The sequence below is a fragment of the Eublepharis macularius genome, chromosome 11 (assembly GCF_028583425.1).
Source record: "Eublepharis macularius isolate TG4126 chromosome 11, MPM_Emac_v1.0, whole genome shotgun sequence".
NCBI classification, from domain to species: Eukaryota; Metazoa; Chordata; class Lepidosauria; order Squamata; family Eublepharidae; genus Eublepharis; species Eublepharis macularius.
In genome coordinates, this window is record NC_072800.1 from 30838203 (window position 1) to 30850589 (window position 12387).

The window sequence follows — 12387 nt, forward strand, 5'->3', positions numbered from 1 at the left end:
AGTCAGGAGGAGACTCACCTGAGGCACCTCCTGGCTTTCCCAACATGAAAAGGAAAAAAAACCCTTTTGTTTTGGAATGCTGCTAGCTGTCTTACAACTGGAGTGGGAATCTGCTCTAAAGTGTTTCTGTTTTTGCGGGCTTTACAACATGTGGACTGATTCACTACAGAGTTTTGATCAGACACAAAATATAGGACCATAGGCAAGCTTTTCTGACCACAGTCCAAGAAGTTCCTCAAATGTTTATCAGAGGTTCTTTAGGAAGATCAATAACTGAAAGACGAATTGTCCCTTGCTGCTAATCTTCCTAAGCAATGTACAGCTACTAAGGAGTGTTGGATGTGCTCTAGAACACATTCCCTTTACATACAGAGCAGGCCAAACAGCCCAATCTTGTCAGAACTGAACAAGCACCCTAAAACAGTTCCATGTCCCTAGAATCAGCCACAACAGACCGGCAGATATACCAGGGTCTCTTGGCAGAAAAGTCAAGATGGAGAAGTTTCCAGAAAAGAAGAAGTTTGGAGAATGCTATTCTATCAATATAATAGAAAGTTCAATAACAATCAACTTAAAAGAGAAAGTAGAGCTATGAGAAAAGTTTACATTTTCAGAAACAACTTCCTTTCTCGATACACTTTAAGTTTTGAAACCAACCTTTATTTCAGAAGGTAGCCCATGTTTTAGCAGCTGAAAGTAACACTTTATACCTTTCCTGGACAACACTAAGCGCAGAGCACGGGGTTTTTTATAGCTATCATAAATCAGTTCTGGAAAGTTCTAGAAGTGTGAGCTGTCAACTTTCTGAAAGCTGGCTGCTTGCTGACTCACAGCTAAAAGCTAAAATGACTTCCTTGGAGTAGGGTTTTAATAATGATATGTCAACATCTGCCTCCCTAGATGGTGATTTGATTTGGGCCCTGACCTTGTAGTTTTGGTACTTACTGGATAATATTAGTGAGCCAGCTGAGCCAACACCCTAGATATTACAGTTATACCTCAACAAGAACTTCTTCAATAAAAATGTTTAGAACAACAGCAGTATAAAACATGTTTGAAAGGAGTAGCTAGACATGAGAGCAGCTTGGCTTCGATTAATTACTTTTAGCATGTCACCAAATACTGGTTGTCTGTGACTTAGTGAGTTTAAACAATTTTCAGCTAATTTAACATTTTCCCCTGTTTCTCCCTGAAAAGGAGAAACAGAAGATCAAAATGGCAACTTACCTCAAATGTTCCATGCTATTCACTGGGGCGTGAACACCTCCTGCAAAATGTTCTCCTTGACAACAGTAAAGGTCTGCATCAGGGTAAGACTGAAGGTTACGCAGATGCCTTCACAACTGTAGCTATGGTCGCCAGCCAATGACTAGCAATGCGGGGAGGGGAGAATGGCTGAAATGGCACCACACTGGTGGCAGGACCTCACTTTCAGTGAATACTGGAAGTGACGTTACATCAACATGACGTCTCTGTGATAAAAACATAAGAGTTTTGCCCATTATCCTAGAATATTGCCCCATCATAATGGTGGTGATGAGATAGCACTTTTGGGTATTTGCCAGATGTGACAGAGTGGCACCATTTTTTATAAAAACTCTCTAAATTTCTCTGTGGCAATAAAAAGGGGAGTGGGACCTATCTCCCTAACTGCAGCTCTTCATTTCAATAACAAAGAAATCATCCCCAACGTATATTAATAACATCTATTTGGAAAGAAGTCAACTTAGTCAATTTAACTGTAAGGAAAAGATATAAATGTTTCAATAAAATAAGCACACTTGCCAACTGTCAAGCCAAAAACAATAGAGAAAATGGAATACTCTAGTCAGTTGATGATCCTTTACCGCATCAATTAGAGAAAATCAGCACTTGAACCCAGTATTTTATCTTATTTTATTTTTATCCTGCTTTCCTTCCAAGGTGCTCAGAGTTGTGTCCGTGGTTGTCCCTTCCCCTATTTTATCCAGATATTAACCTTGTGAGGTGGACTTAGGCTGAGCAAGAGGTTCATGGCTGAGTAGAGATTTGAACCTTGATCTCTTAGTCTGACACTAACCACTACATTATACTGCAACCTTAAGCATACTTTGCATAACCTAAATTCCAGTGAATTCAGTGGGAAGCTTCGGAGTAAGTTTATCTACATTCAAATTAAACCAGCAGGAACTTGACCAGAGGTAGGCTTGCCATTTGCCTATTGTTACCAGAACTGCTATTTTTATGGGGAAATTAGCTAGCAGTCTGGGACCAAATTAAGCGTGGATCTTACCCAATGTCTACCAAGGTCCACTTCCAAGGCAGCAAGAAAGAGGAGGCGATTTCTTCAAATAAAATGTTGTTTTAATGAACAATGTAGTGTGTGCCTATCCTAATATACAATCATTCAAGAACATTCAAGTACTAAGAAAACGGAGCAAGAAAAATAGAGACAGCTGCATTAGCAGGTTTCCATTCGAGTACGCTGGAAGTGGGGTGGTAATTATACGAACCTGTCCCGGTGAGAAGAGATAGATCAGCAGCCAGTGTGTATTCGTCCATCGGCCTGCATTAGACAAGCTGGGAAAGAGGCAAGGGTGTGGATAGGAAGGCGCACCTCGAGGCAGAAGAATCCTGCTTAAATATCCAAAAAAGGGAGCTTTGAAGCTTACGCTTTCCTTGTGGCTCTCAGGAGTAAAAACAAAAAGGTTTTTATCGCTCCTATCTCTAAGACAAATGGGCCACTTTTAGGGTCAAGAAGATATCAAATAGTAACACCTCAGGGGTGGGGGGGGAGCAGGAAAGGAGGAAAGGGGATGTCAGGTTGATTTATGCCAGGAATGTCATGGCCGCATGGTTCTGGTGTCATTAAATGTGTTTGGATTGCGGGCCTTTGATGTCCCTTGATGAGGCAACCTCTCTTGATATGCAGGGCAAGGCAAGGCATTGTGGACGTGGTATGCGCAGGTCCAAGAAACGGCTTCTTAGCTGCAAACTGCTTCTGCTGTTAGGGCATGGCTTCTCTCTGGGCATATCTTCCGGGCAAGCTGCTTGGCAGCTGGCAGACTCAGGGACCGCCTTTCAAGGGCAAACCATGAGACCGACCAAGGGGTACCCGGCTGGGCTCGGGAAGCGCCTTTCTGGCTGGCTGTGTGTTGCTGGCAGTGTGATGTTGGGCCCAGGTAGAGCAGAGGCCCAGGGAAGCATGTAACCGCAACATGCACAGTTCATAACAGCAGAGAGGCAGGAAGCAAGCATGTGCATGGCTGCCCCTAACAGAGTCTTTGGAAGAGCTTCAAAAACAGCAAGGCAGGAGACTGGCCCAGTTCATATCAGGCTCCATAACGGGAGGGGGGGCCTGGCAACACTATCTGCAGTGGATAAACCCACCACCTTCAAAAAATTGAGGAACAGGAGAAAAAATGGCCAGAAAATGGCAATCATAGTGACATGCTAGGAATTTCCCCATTTCTTTATGGTGTTTACCACAGAGATTAGAGGAAAATCCTAGATCGTCACCCAGAAGTCACATCCTCCTCAAACACAATCCTTAAAAACTTCCTGGCATTTGCTGAGCCAGTGCTGGCAACCCAAAGATGAGGGAATTTTATGAGGATCAGTCTGGCATCACAGCGCACCCTCTTTGTACACGTTTTTCACAGGTTAATCTGATTACATTTCCTAGGGATAAAAATATAACAGAAAGAGTCCAGTATAGATCATTCTGCAGTGCAGATAGGCTTGATTTTGTCATGCATAACACACAGTGAATGCAGTGTTTAAAAAGTAGGAAACTGGTCCATCATATTGTGATAAATGACTATATTCGACCTCATTGAGCCTTCTGTATCCCTTGCCTTCCTCACTTGAGAGTGGGGAGATTTAGCTTTATCCAACGCAAATCTAAAATTACGCTCTTTCCCTATGCAAGATGGAGACAAGATTTCACTATCATACCCAGGAGCTTGGCCAGCATCTGATTTTAATGAAAGAGAGAGATTAAAGATGAATGTTGAAGATTAACTATAATAAGCTGCTTTCTTTAGAGTGATCTAATGTAATTCTGAGTGAATTAGGAAGCAGATTATTGACCTGTCTGCTACAGCACTCACAAGTCACAAGCTTATTATAGTTGTTCCTTCAAATGAAAGAAGAGTTTATTAAGACAATTTATCCTGACTCCTCGCCTGTCTGTGTATCACAGGATAGACTGGCAGCTGTACTCAAACCACTCTGGTTTGGAATGGCAGGAAGAACCAGCACAGACCATTTCCAGCAAATGTTTTATTTTGATCGTGGCCTCTACCTCAAATGCAGTGATTTTCCTTTGCATTTCTGGATTTGGTAGGAAAACCATGTCACAAGAAGTATGGGGGAAATTCAAGACTTGTTATGGGTATTCTTTATAAATGAGTTGACAAACCAGTGAGGAAATGCTGCTCATCTATGTTTAATCCTTTGAATTTTGTAACCAAAGTACAGGATTATATGGAGCTTGGCTGATACTGGGTGTATTTAGTCCATTTGAACTCTAGGGTGAGTTGGTACCGTTCGGAGCTTACTGAATGATTCTCTTGTTTTTCCCTCCCTCTTGTTGTGTTTCTTCTATAACTGCAGGTTAGATATTTCCTGAAGATCTCTCTGCTACTGGAAAATCTACCATTATCCCATTGCAATCTCATTGTTGCAGTAACTTTTATAGAATGCAACTCTTCATGTGCAGGACAGGTTGACTTCCCCAGCTCTGCTAACAAAAGACTAATGGTGGGCATCACATGGTAGCTGGCAATAGCCCAGCAGGCTGCTTTGCTTGGCACCCAGATCTCTGCCCCAGAAGCCAAAGCACAGGCAGCACTTTTGGGGACAGCAGTGAAGGAAAAGGAAACAGGAATCGATTATGCCCGTCATGACTTCCCAGACCTGCATGGCCACCAACCAAATTCAAGGTAAATCCATGAGATGTTGCCAGAAGCGTTGGGACTTGGATTGCTCCAAGTCCCAACAAGTAACTCTCCCCTGCCCCAAGTTTGCTCTCCCACCAACATATTCAAAGGTATATGTTACATGAGCGGGGGTGTGGGGGGAGAGATTGCCTCTCCTTGCCCTAAAACAGGGGGGAAGAATGTTTGGATAACCCTCCCCAAAGCAAGAGTTCCCCAAGCAAAATCTTTTCCTTCCTTCTCCCTAATGACATATTATATGTAAGTATGTAAAGTACATACTATTGGTATATTCATTCCATTGAGATGTATGATAGCCACTAGTAAAACTTCTCTGGCATAATTTCTTCAACTGAAAAAAAAGCTGGCTTTCAGAAAACGAGCAGAGTATGTGGTGAACTTTCTCTAAGATTAAAATCTGTTTATCTCCATGACTTTTTTAAAATGACCTGACTATTGTCTACAAAGCAGAAAAACACATGTGTGTGCTGAGCAATCAGATCCGTAATTTTGTTAAGAAAACCATGCTCCTTCTCAGCAGAACTCCTTTCTGACTCAAAAATAAAAGAACAGCCAGCCATTTCTGCTAGTGAAGAGTGACCGTTTTAGCCCTATGCAGAGTTTATTTTCCAGACATGAATGTGTCAAAATATGACAGCATATGAGGCGTAGTTCATTATCTTCTCATAAAGCTGACACTGCTTCTGCTAAAATAGAGCAGTTAATGAAATACGACGTGATTGAAGTCTGCACGATTTTTTTTTTTAATCGAGCAATTTCTTTTGAATTTGAGTTCTTTCATGCAGCTTAGTCGCCTGCTAGAATTTGAAGCAAGGTCATATGCACCTAAAGCGTTGGGGAAGCACTGAACAGATAAGTTAGGCTATGATGCTTCAAGTATGTTCCTAATGGCAAATTTTACTGCAATTGTTGCCTGCTAGGTGATCAGAGAGGGCTATTATTTCAACCAGACGGCGCTCCATTGATGGGATGTATTTCTTTGACTTTAAGAGATTTTTGCCCAGAATGAAGGGTATAGACAAATGCAGTTAAAGTTAAATATTTTATCCTATTATTGATTTCAAAAGGGAAAAGGCCAATGCTTAACTTCCACAGAAATCAGTGGGACTTTAACTTTTGCTGGATTTTACCATCTTATCTAAACTACAACACTTCTAAGGAACAACCAATGTCAACAAGTACTATCTGTTAGACTGAAAATAGAACACTGTAGGTATTGACAAAAGATCAATGATAAATTTACACTGGTAGTGAATTTGTTTCAATTAAGTGGACCAAAGTCCTCCAGTAAGCAGAAAAGCAATTTAATGAGATCATCTAACACTGTCGTATATAATACCACATAGATAGCACATACATATCTTCAAGCCCAATCGTCTACATATTTTACTCAGAAGTAAATGTCATCGAGTACGATTGCTTACTCAGTCTAGCATCCTGTTTCACATAGTAGGCAATCAGTTGCCCTGGAAGGCCAATAAACCTAGCATAGAGGCCAAGGCCTTCCCTTGATGTTATCTCCTACCATTGAAGTTCAGAGGTTTACTACCTCTGGAAGTGCTGGTTCCCTTTAGGTATCATGGCAGTAGCAGTGTAAAAACACATGGATGGATGGGTGGGTGGGTGGATGGGCATTCATAAATCCCAAGGCTGAATAGCCTGAACTCTCATCTGAGTCTGTACGCTTTCTATCCAAGACATCTTTCTCCATAAATATGGACAGTCATCAGAAGGCCTGTCTAAAGGGTTACAAACCATAGACATGTAAGTTTCCAAGGGAGAACTCTGCCCTTGTATGTTCCTTGCAGGAGTAAAGCCTGGGCAGTCATCCAAATCATATCAGGAGCACTACTGAGCTCTTTCTTCTGTTGTAGCTATGTCAGCACAATCTTGGTGCTCTCCCAGCCCTTCACGCTATGGCTTTCTGTTACCAGCCAAATGAGATGGAAAGCACCATAGTATAACCCAATCTGGTCAGATCTTGGAATCAAAGGAAGGTTGGTACTTGGATGAGAAACCACCAAGGACGACTCAACAGAGAAAGGCAATGGCAAACCACCTCTGCTTCTCACTTGCCTTGAAAGCCTCTTGGTGGGGTTGCCTAAGCTAATTGCAACTTGAGGAAAAATATGTACATGCACATATATTAATTTCTGCTTTTGCTCCAGGTCCCTCAGGTCCTTAATAATGCCATCCTAAGCGTGGTTAGACCCTTCTAAGCCCATTGACTTCAATGGCTTTAGAATGATGAGATTCTGTTTAGGATTGCACGGTTAGCAACATAGTCTCATGAACCCCACCCAACTGGTACAGGACATAATGGATGTTCTCTTGGTTTCAGTGGGTTTTCAGTGTGAACAGCTGGAAATGAGATTTCTTCTATGACTTCTATTCTGTGAATAGATATTCTGTTTATATGCTCCAGACATATAAACTGGAAAGCTGTGAAGCTTTCCTCCAGCTTAATGAGAAGAAATTTGAATGAATTTGCAGGATCAGAACAACTGAGAGCACATTGATGTCTTTGTGGCCAAACTATACATTCAGGGTTTTAATGTCCTCCCCCTGTGATGGCATTCATAGGGCTCTCCTTTATATTTTCATAGCCATTCTCCACTGCTGCTGTGTGGCTGTGGGGAACCTGAGCTGGGTCTGGGTAACCCAACTCATTAAAAACCCTGACATGTAGTTTGGCTCTCAGAGGGAATTAAGTGATCAAATTTCTCCTCTACCAAAGCACAAGTGGCAGAATACAACTGTGGCCAATGAATTTCATTTTGCTTCACAAATACCCTGGCATGTCCAGCAGACCATACATTAAACAATCAAGGTCTTTTTTTAATAGCAAACATAACCACTCAACACAATTAAAATATAAATAGAATAATTCCAATGCATTTTTCCAAAATAGAGCAATTGAATCGACTTCTTTAATATTGTAGTCAGGGTCAAAACATTATTTCAAGACAAATACTGCCAATTATACACCAGCAGGTGATAAGTAAGGAGGATTAGTTATGTAAAACAGTTTCACTGTAGATTGTTTCACTTCTGTCAAGATTTTTAAAGTACACAGAACTTCACAGATTTGTGTGGATTGTGCTTTTCTTGCCCCATCAATGCTGAGTTAGAATCAGGGCTTTTTTTCAGCCGGAACGCAGTGGGATGGAGTTCCGGAACCTCTTGAAAATGGTCACATGGCTGGTGGCCCCGCCCCCTGATTTCCAGACAGAGGGGGCATTTAGATTGCCCTCCATGCCACTGGAGCGCAATCTAAACTCCCCTCTGTCTGGAGATCAGGGGGCGGGGCAACCAGCCATGTGACCATTTTCTCCGAGGGCAACCCACTGAGTTCCACCACCTCTTTTCCCAGAAAAAAAGCCCTGGTTAGGATCAAATCCAAGTTTTGCCATTTCAGAACATCGCTCCAGCAGGACTGGTCATTCTTGTCGCATGCGTCATGCAGTAGATGAAGTTACAGTGCTGCTTACAAAAGCTCATGGTACAGTAAAACCCAGTTACAGTGCCATCTTAAGCAGAGTTACTCTTTCTAAGCCCACTGACTTCAATGTCCTTAGAAGGATGTAATTCTGCTTAGGAGGACTGCATTAGGGTTGCCAGCCTCCAGGTGGTAGCTGGAGATCTCCCAGCATTACAACTGATCTCCTGGCCATAGAGATCAGTTTCCTGGAGAAAACAGCTGCTTTGGAGGGTGGACTCTATAGAGTTATACCCTGCTGAGGCCTCTCCATTCCCTAAACTCCTCCCTCACCTGGCTCCACCCCTCCCCAAATTTCCAGGAGTTTCCCAACCTGGAGCTGGCCACCCCAGTCACGGCACAGTTCATCTCTGAAGTGTCACAATGCTTTTGGTTGTATTAGATAACTTATTCTTTGAACAAACAGACTGGCTAGTGGTTCATATGAAAGACACTTGGATTTTTGAAGCGAGCAACGGGAGAAAAAAACACTTCTTTATAATTTGATTTGTATTTAATCGCATCATTCTTTCTCTCATATTAAAAATGTGCCTTTTTGACACAAGCTTTCTAACTCAATTCACAAGCTTCAGAAGAGCAGGGATAGCAATATTTGAGACTCCAGAGAGCTCTTGCTAAAGTTGTGAAAATTCAGTGAAAAATGGGCAGCATTTTCCTTTTTGATAGGCACCGGCATTATCTTCCATCACTAGGAAAAGCTATAAAATGATAGTCTGCAAGAATACCTTGAATTGATATTTCAAAGGGCTTCTTTTGAAAGGATGATTTATAGATCACAAGACCAACGGGGCTTTTATCAAAAGAAAATGGATTCCTTTGTTGAACTATTGAGAAAAGATTGATGATGTGCTCTGGCCAAGCTTAGTTTTGGTGACTCGGTAGTACGTAAATTACTAACATCATATGAACTCAATACTTATTATGCTGCATACCAGGCAACACACACACTAATTGCAGGTGAAGGTCTTCCTTTGCAAAAGAGGCCTGAATGTATGGTTTTTAGCATAAGAGTACATTCCCTTGTGATTTATGATTCTGTTGATACTGATCAGTAGCCTACGCAATTATGGGCTATGTAATAAGATAGACTGACAGAAACATTTCTTTATATATGGTTTCATGGGGTACTCTCCACCCTGGGTAAACCAAAATATGCATAAGCATCTATTAGATATATACACATAACAATGCACACATCTGTAAAGTAATATAACAAGACTCTAACACTGTTTTCTGTTATCTTCCCAATCGAAGGGAACGCTGATTCTCGAAAGCTCATATCCTGAAAATCTAGTTGGTCTTGAAGGTGCTACTGGACCCGAATCTTGCTCTCGAACTACAGACCAACATGGCTACCCAACTGAAACCATTATTTCCCTGCATCTTGTTAGCAGCAGCAAGATGAGCTCCAGGACACAATTTTGTTTTGGACAAAAAACTGACACAGGAAACAAGAGCATAACAGACTTCTGTCTGCTCTCAGACGTTCAGGCATAAATGTAGACACCTTACATCCATCTAATGATTCCATATCTCATGAAAATGTGATGCCAGTAATTTGCAGTCTCTCTCCAGGGTCTTTCATAACTCCTGCTACTTGACGATGCTTCGGCCTCTGACCTTCCTGTATGCAAAGCAGGAGCTCTACCACTGAGCCACCAACTCTCCCTGAACATCCCCTCTTCTCCTGTATCCATGCAGTCAGCTTGAAAAGCTGCTAGGATGGTTCTAGGCCAATATCAGTGTGTCCACAGGACACAGGACACAGGAAATCCTGTCCACAGGACAGTCCATATTAATGAGTTGTCCCATCCTCTATTTACCAGTTAGACATGCTCACCCCAATATCAATTGTCCTGGACTGGTTTGACCCTCTGTAGGAATGGTAGGAATTCACACACCAGACTACAGCTCCCTGTCAGGAAAACTGGAACTGTACTCACACCCCTTTCCTTGATGAAATGAAACTTCCAATGTGTAGTAGACCCTTGGAAAGGCAGATTCTTTGGGGTCCTCCATGCCCCCCTCACCTACTTGAGGACTCTGCCATCAATTTCTAATTCCCACACTGTCAAGCTTGGGGAGGGGAACCAACTGCTACTCAGAGTTAATATTACAGAGTTAATATTACAATTTTATTTAGTTGCATATCATACCCATTACGGTGTTGCCATTTTAATATTGTTTCTAGATGCTCTTCTTTTATCTGTTAAGTTTTAATATCTCATTATTGTTATTCACCAGCTTTAACTTTTTTTAGTTTTATTGTATATCGATTTAAAATATCTTTGTGACACACCTTGAGGCTTTTTTGAGAAAATTGTTCTACAAATGTTGAAAAACATAAGTAATTGTAGAAGAGGTTGTGCATGCATTCATTAAAGTTTTTTTGAAATGGGTACAGTACCATGAAGCTCCAAAAAGCATTAGGTGGCATATTTCAGAGAAGGTGATGTCTTTCCTCACTACAATATTCTTTTTTATTTTTATTTTATTTTATTTTTTCAATTTATATACTGCCCATCCCCAGGGGCTCTGGGCGGTGAACAGTTAAAATCGATAAAAACAAAAACTAAAATCAATATACAAATAATAAAACAAATTAACAAGGTGCAGTGGTGGGGAGAACCTTCCCCACCCCAAAGGTGGGAGGCCGACATGGCACCGCCCCCTTCAATCACCAAACGCCTGGCGAAACAGCTCTGTCTTACGGGCCCAGCAGAATGATAATATGTCCCACTGGGCCCGGGTTTCCATTGACAGAGCGTTCCACCAGGCTGGGGCCAGGACTGAAAAGGCCCTGGCCCTGGTTGAAGCGAGGCGGGCTTCCTTAGGGCCGGGGACCACAAGTAAATGTTTATTCGCTGATCGAAGCGATCTCTGGGGAATGTACAGGGAGAGGCGGTCCCGAAGATATGCCGGTCCCAACCCACTCAGGGCTTTAAAGGTAAGAACCAACACTTTGAACCTGATTCGGAATTCAACCGGAAGCCAGTGCAGCTGGCGCAGGACAGGTGTGATGTGTGACTGGTAAGGTATACCAGTCAGGACCCATGCTGCCGCATTCTGGACCAGTTGTAGTTTCCGGATCAGGCCCAGGGGTAGCCCAGCATAGAGTGAGTTACAGTAATCTAGCCTGGAGGTGACCGTTGCATGGATCACTGTAGCCAGGTCCTGGGGCGTCAGGTAGGGGGCAAGTTGCCTGATCTGACGAAGATGGAAAAATGCAGACTTGGCAACCGCCGTGACCTGGGCCTCCATCAAAAGGGAAGCATCCAGGAGCACACCCAGACTCTTTACCACTGGCAAAGTTGCCAGTGGTGTCCCATCCAGGGCAGGGAGCTGGATCCCAACATCTGGCAGCCCCCGTCCCAGCTGCAGGACCTCCATCTTCACTGGGTTCAATTTCAGCCTGCTCTGTTTCAACCATGCCGTCACAGCCTCCAAAGCTCTGGCCAGATTGTCTGGGGCCGTGTCTGGCTGGCCGTCCATCAACAGAAAAAGTTGGGTGTCATCCGTGATGACAACCCAGCCCAAACCTCCGCACCAACTGAGCGAGGGGGCGCATATAGATGTTAAATAACATCGGGGAGAGTATCGCCCCTTGGGGAACCCCGCACACCAAAGGGTGACGGGGCGATAGATCTCCCCCAAGCGCCACCCTCTGTCCCCGACCCTGGAGAAAGGAGACCAGCCACTGTAAGGCTGTCCCCCTAATCCCCACGTCGGCAAGGCGGCTGGCCAACAAATCATAGTCAACCATGTCAAACGCTGCTGTGAGATCAAGTAACACAAGCAGCGCTGACCCGCCTCAATCCAGATGCCTGCGAAGGTCATCTGTGAGGGCAACCAAGGCTGTCTCCATCCCATGGCCAGGACGGAAGCCAGACTGGAATGGGTCCAGGACTAGAGCATCATTCAGGAATTCCTGCAGTTGTACCGCCACCG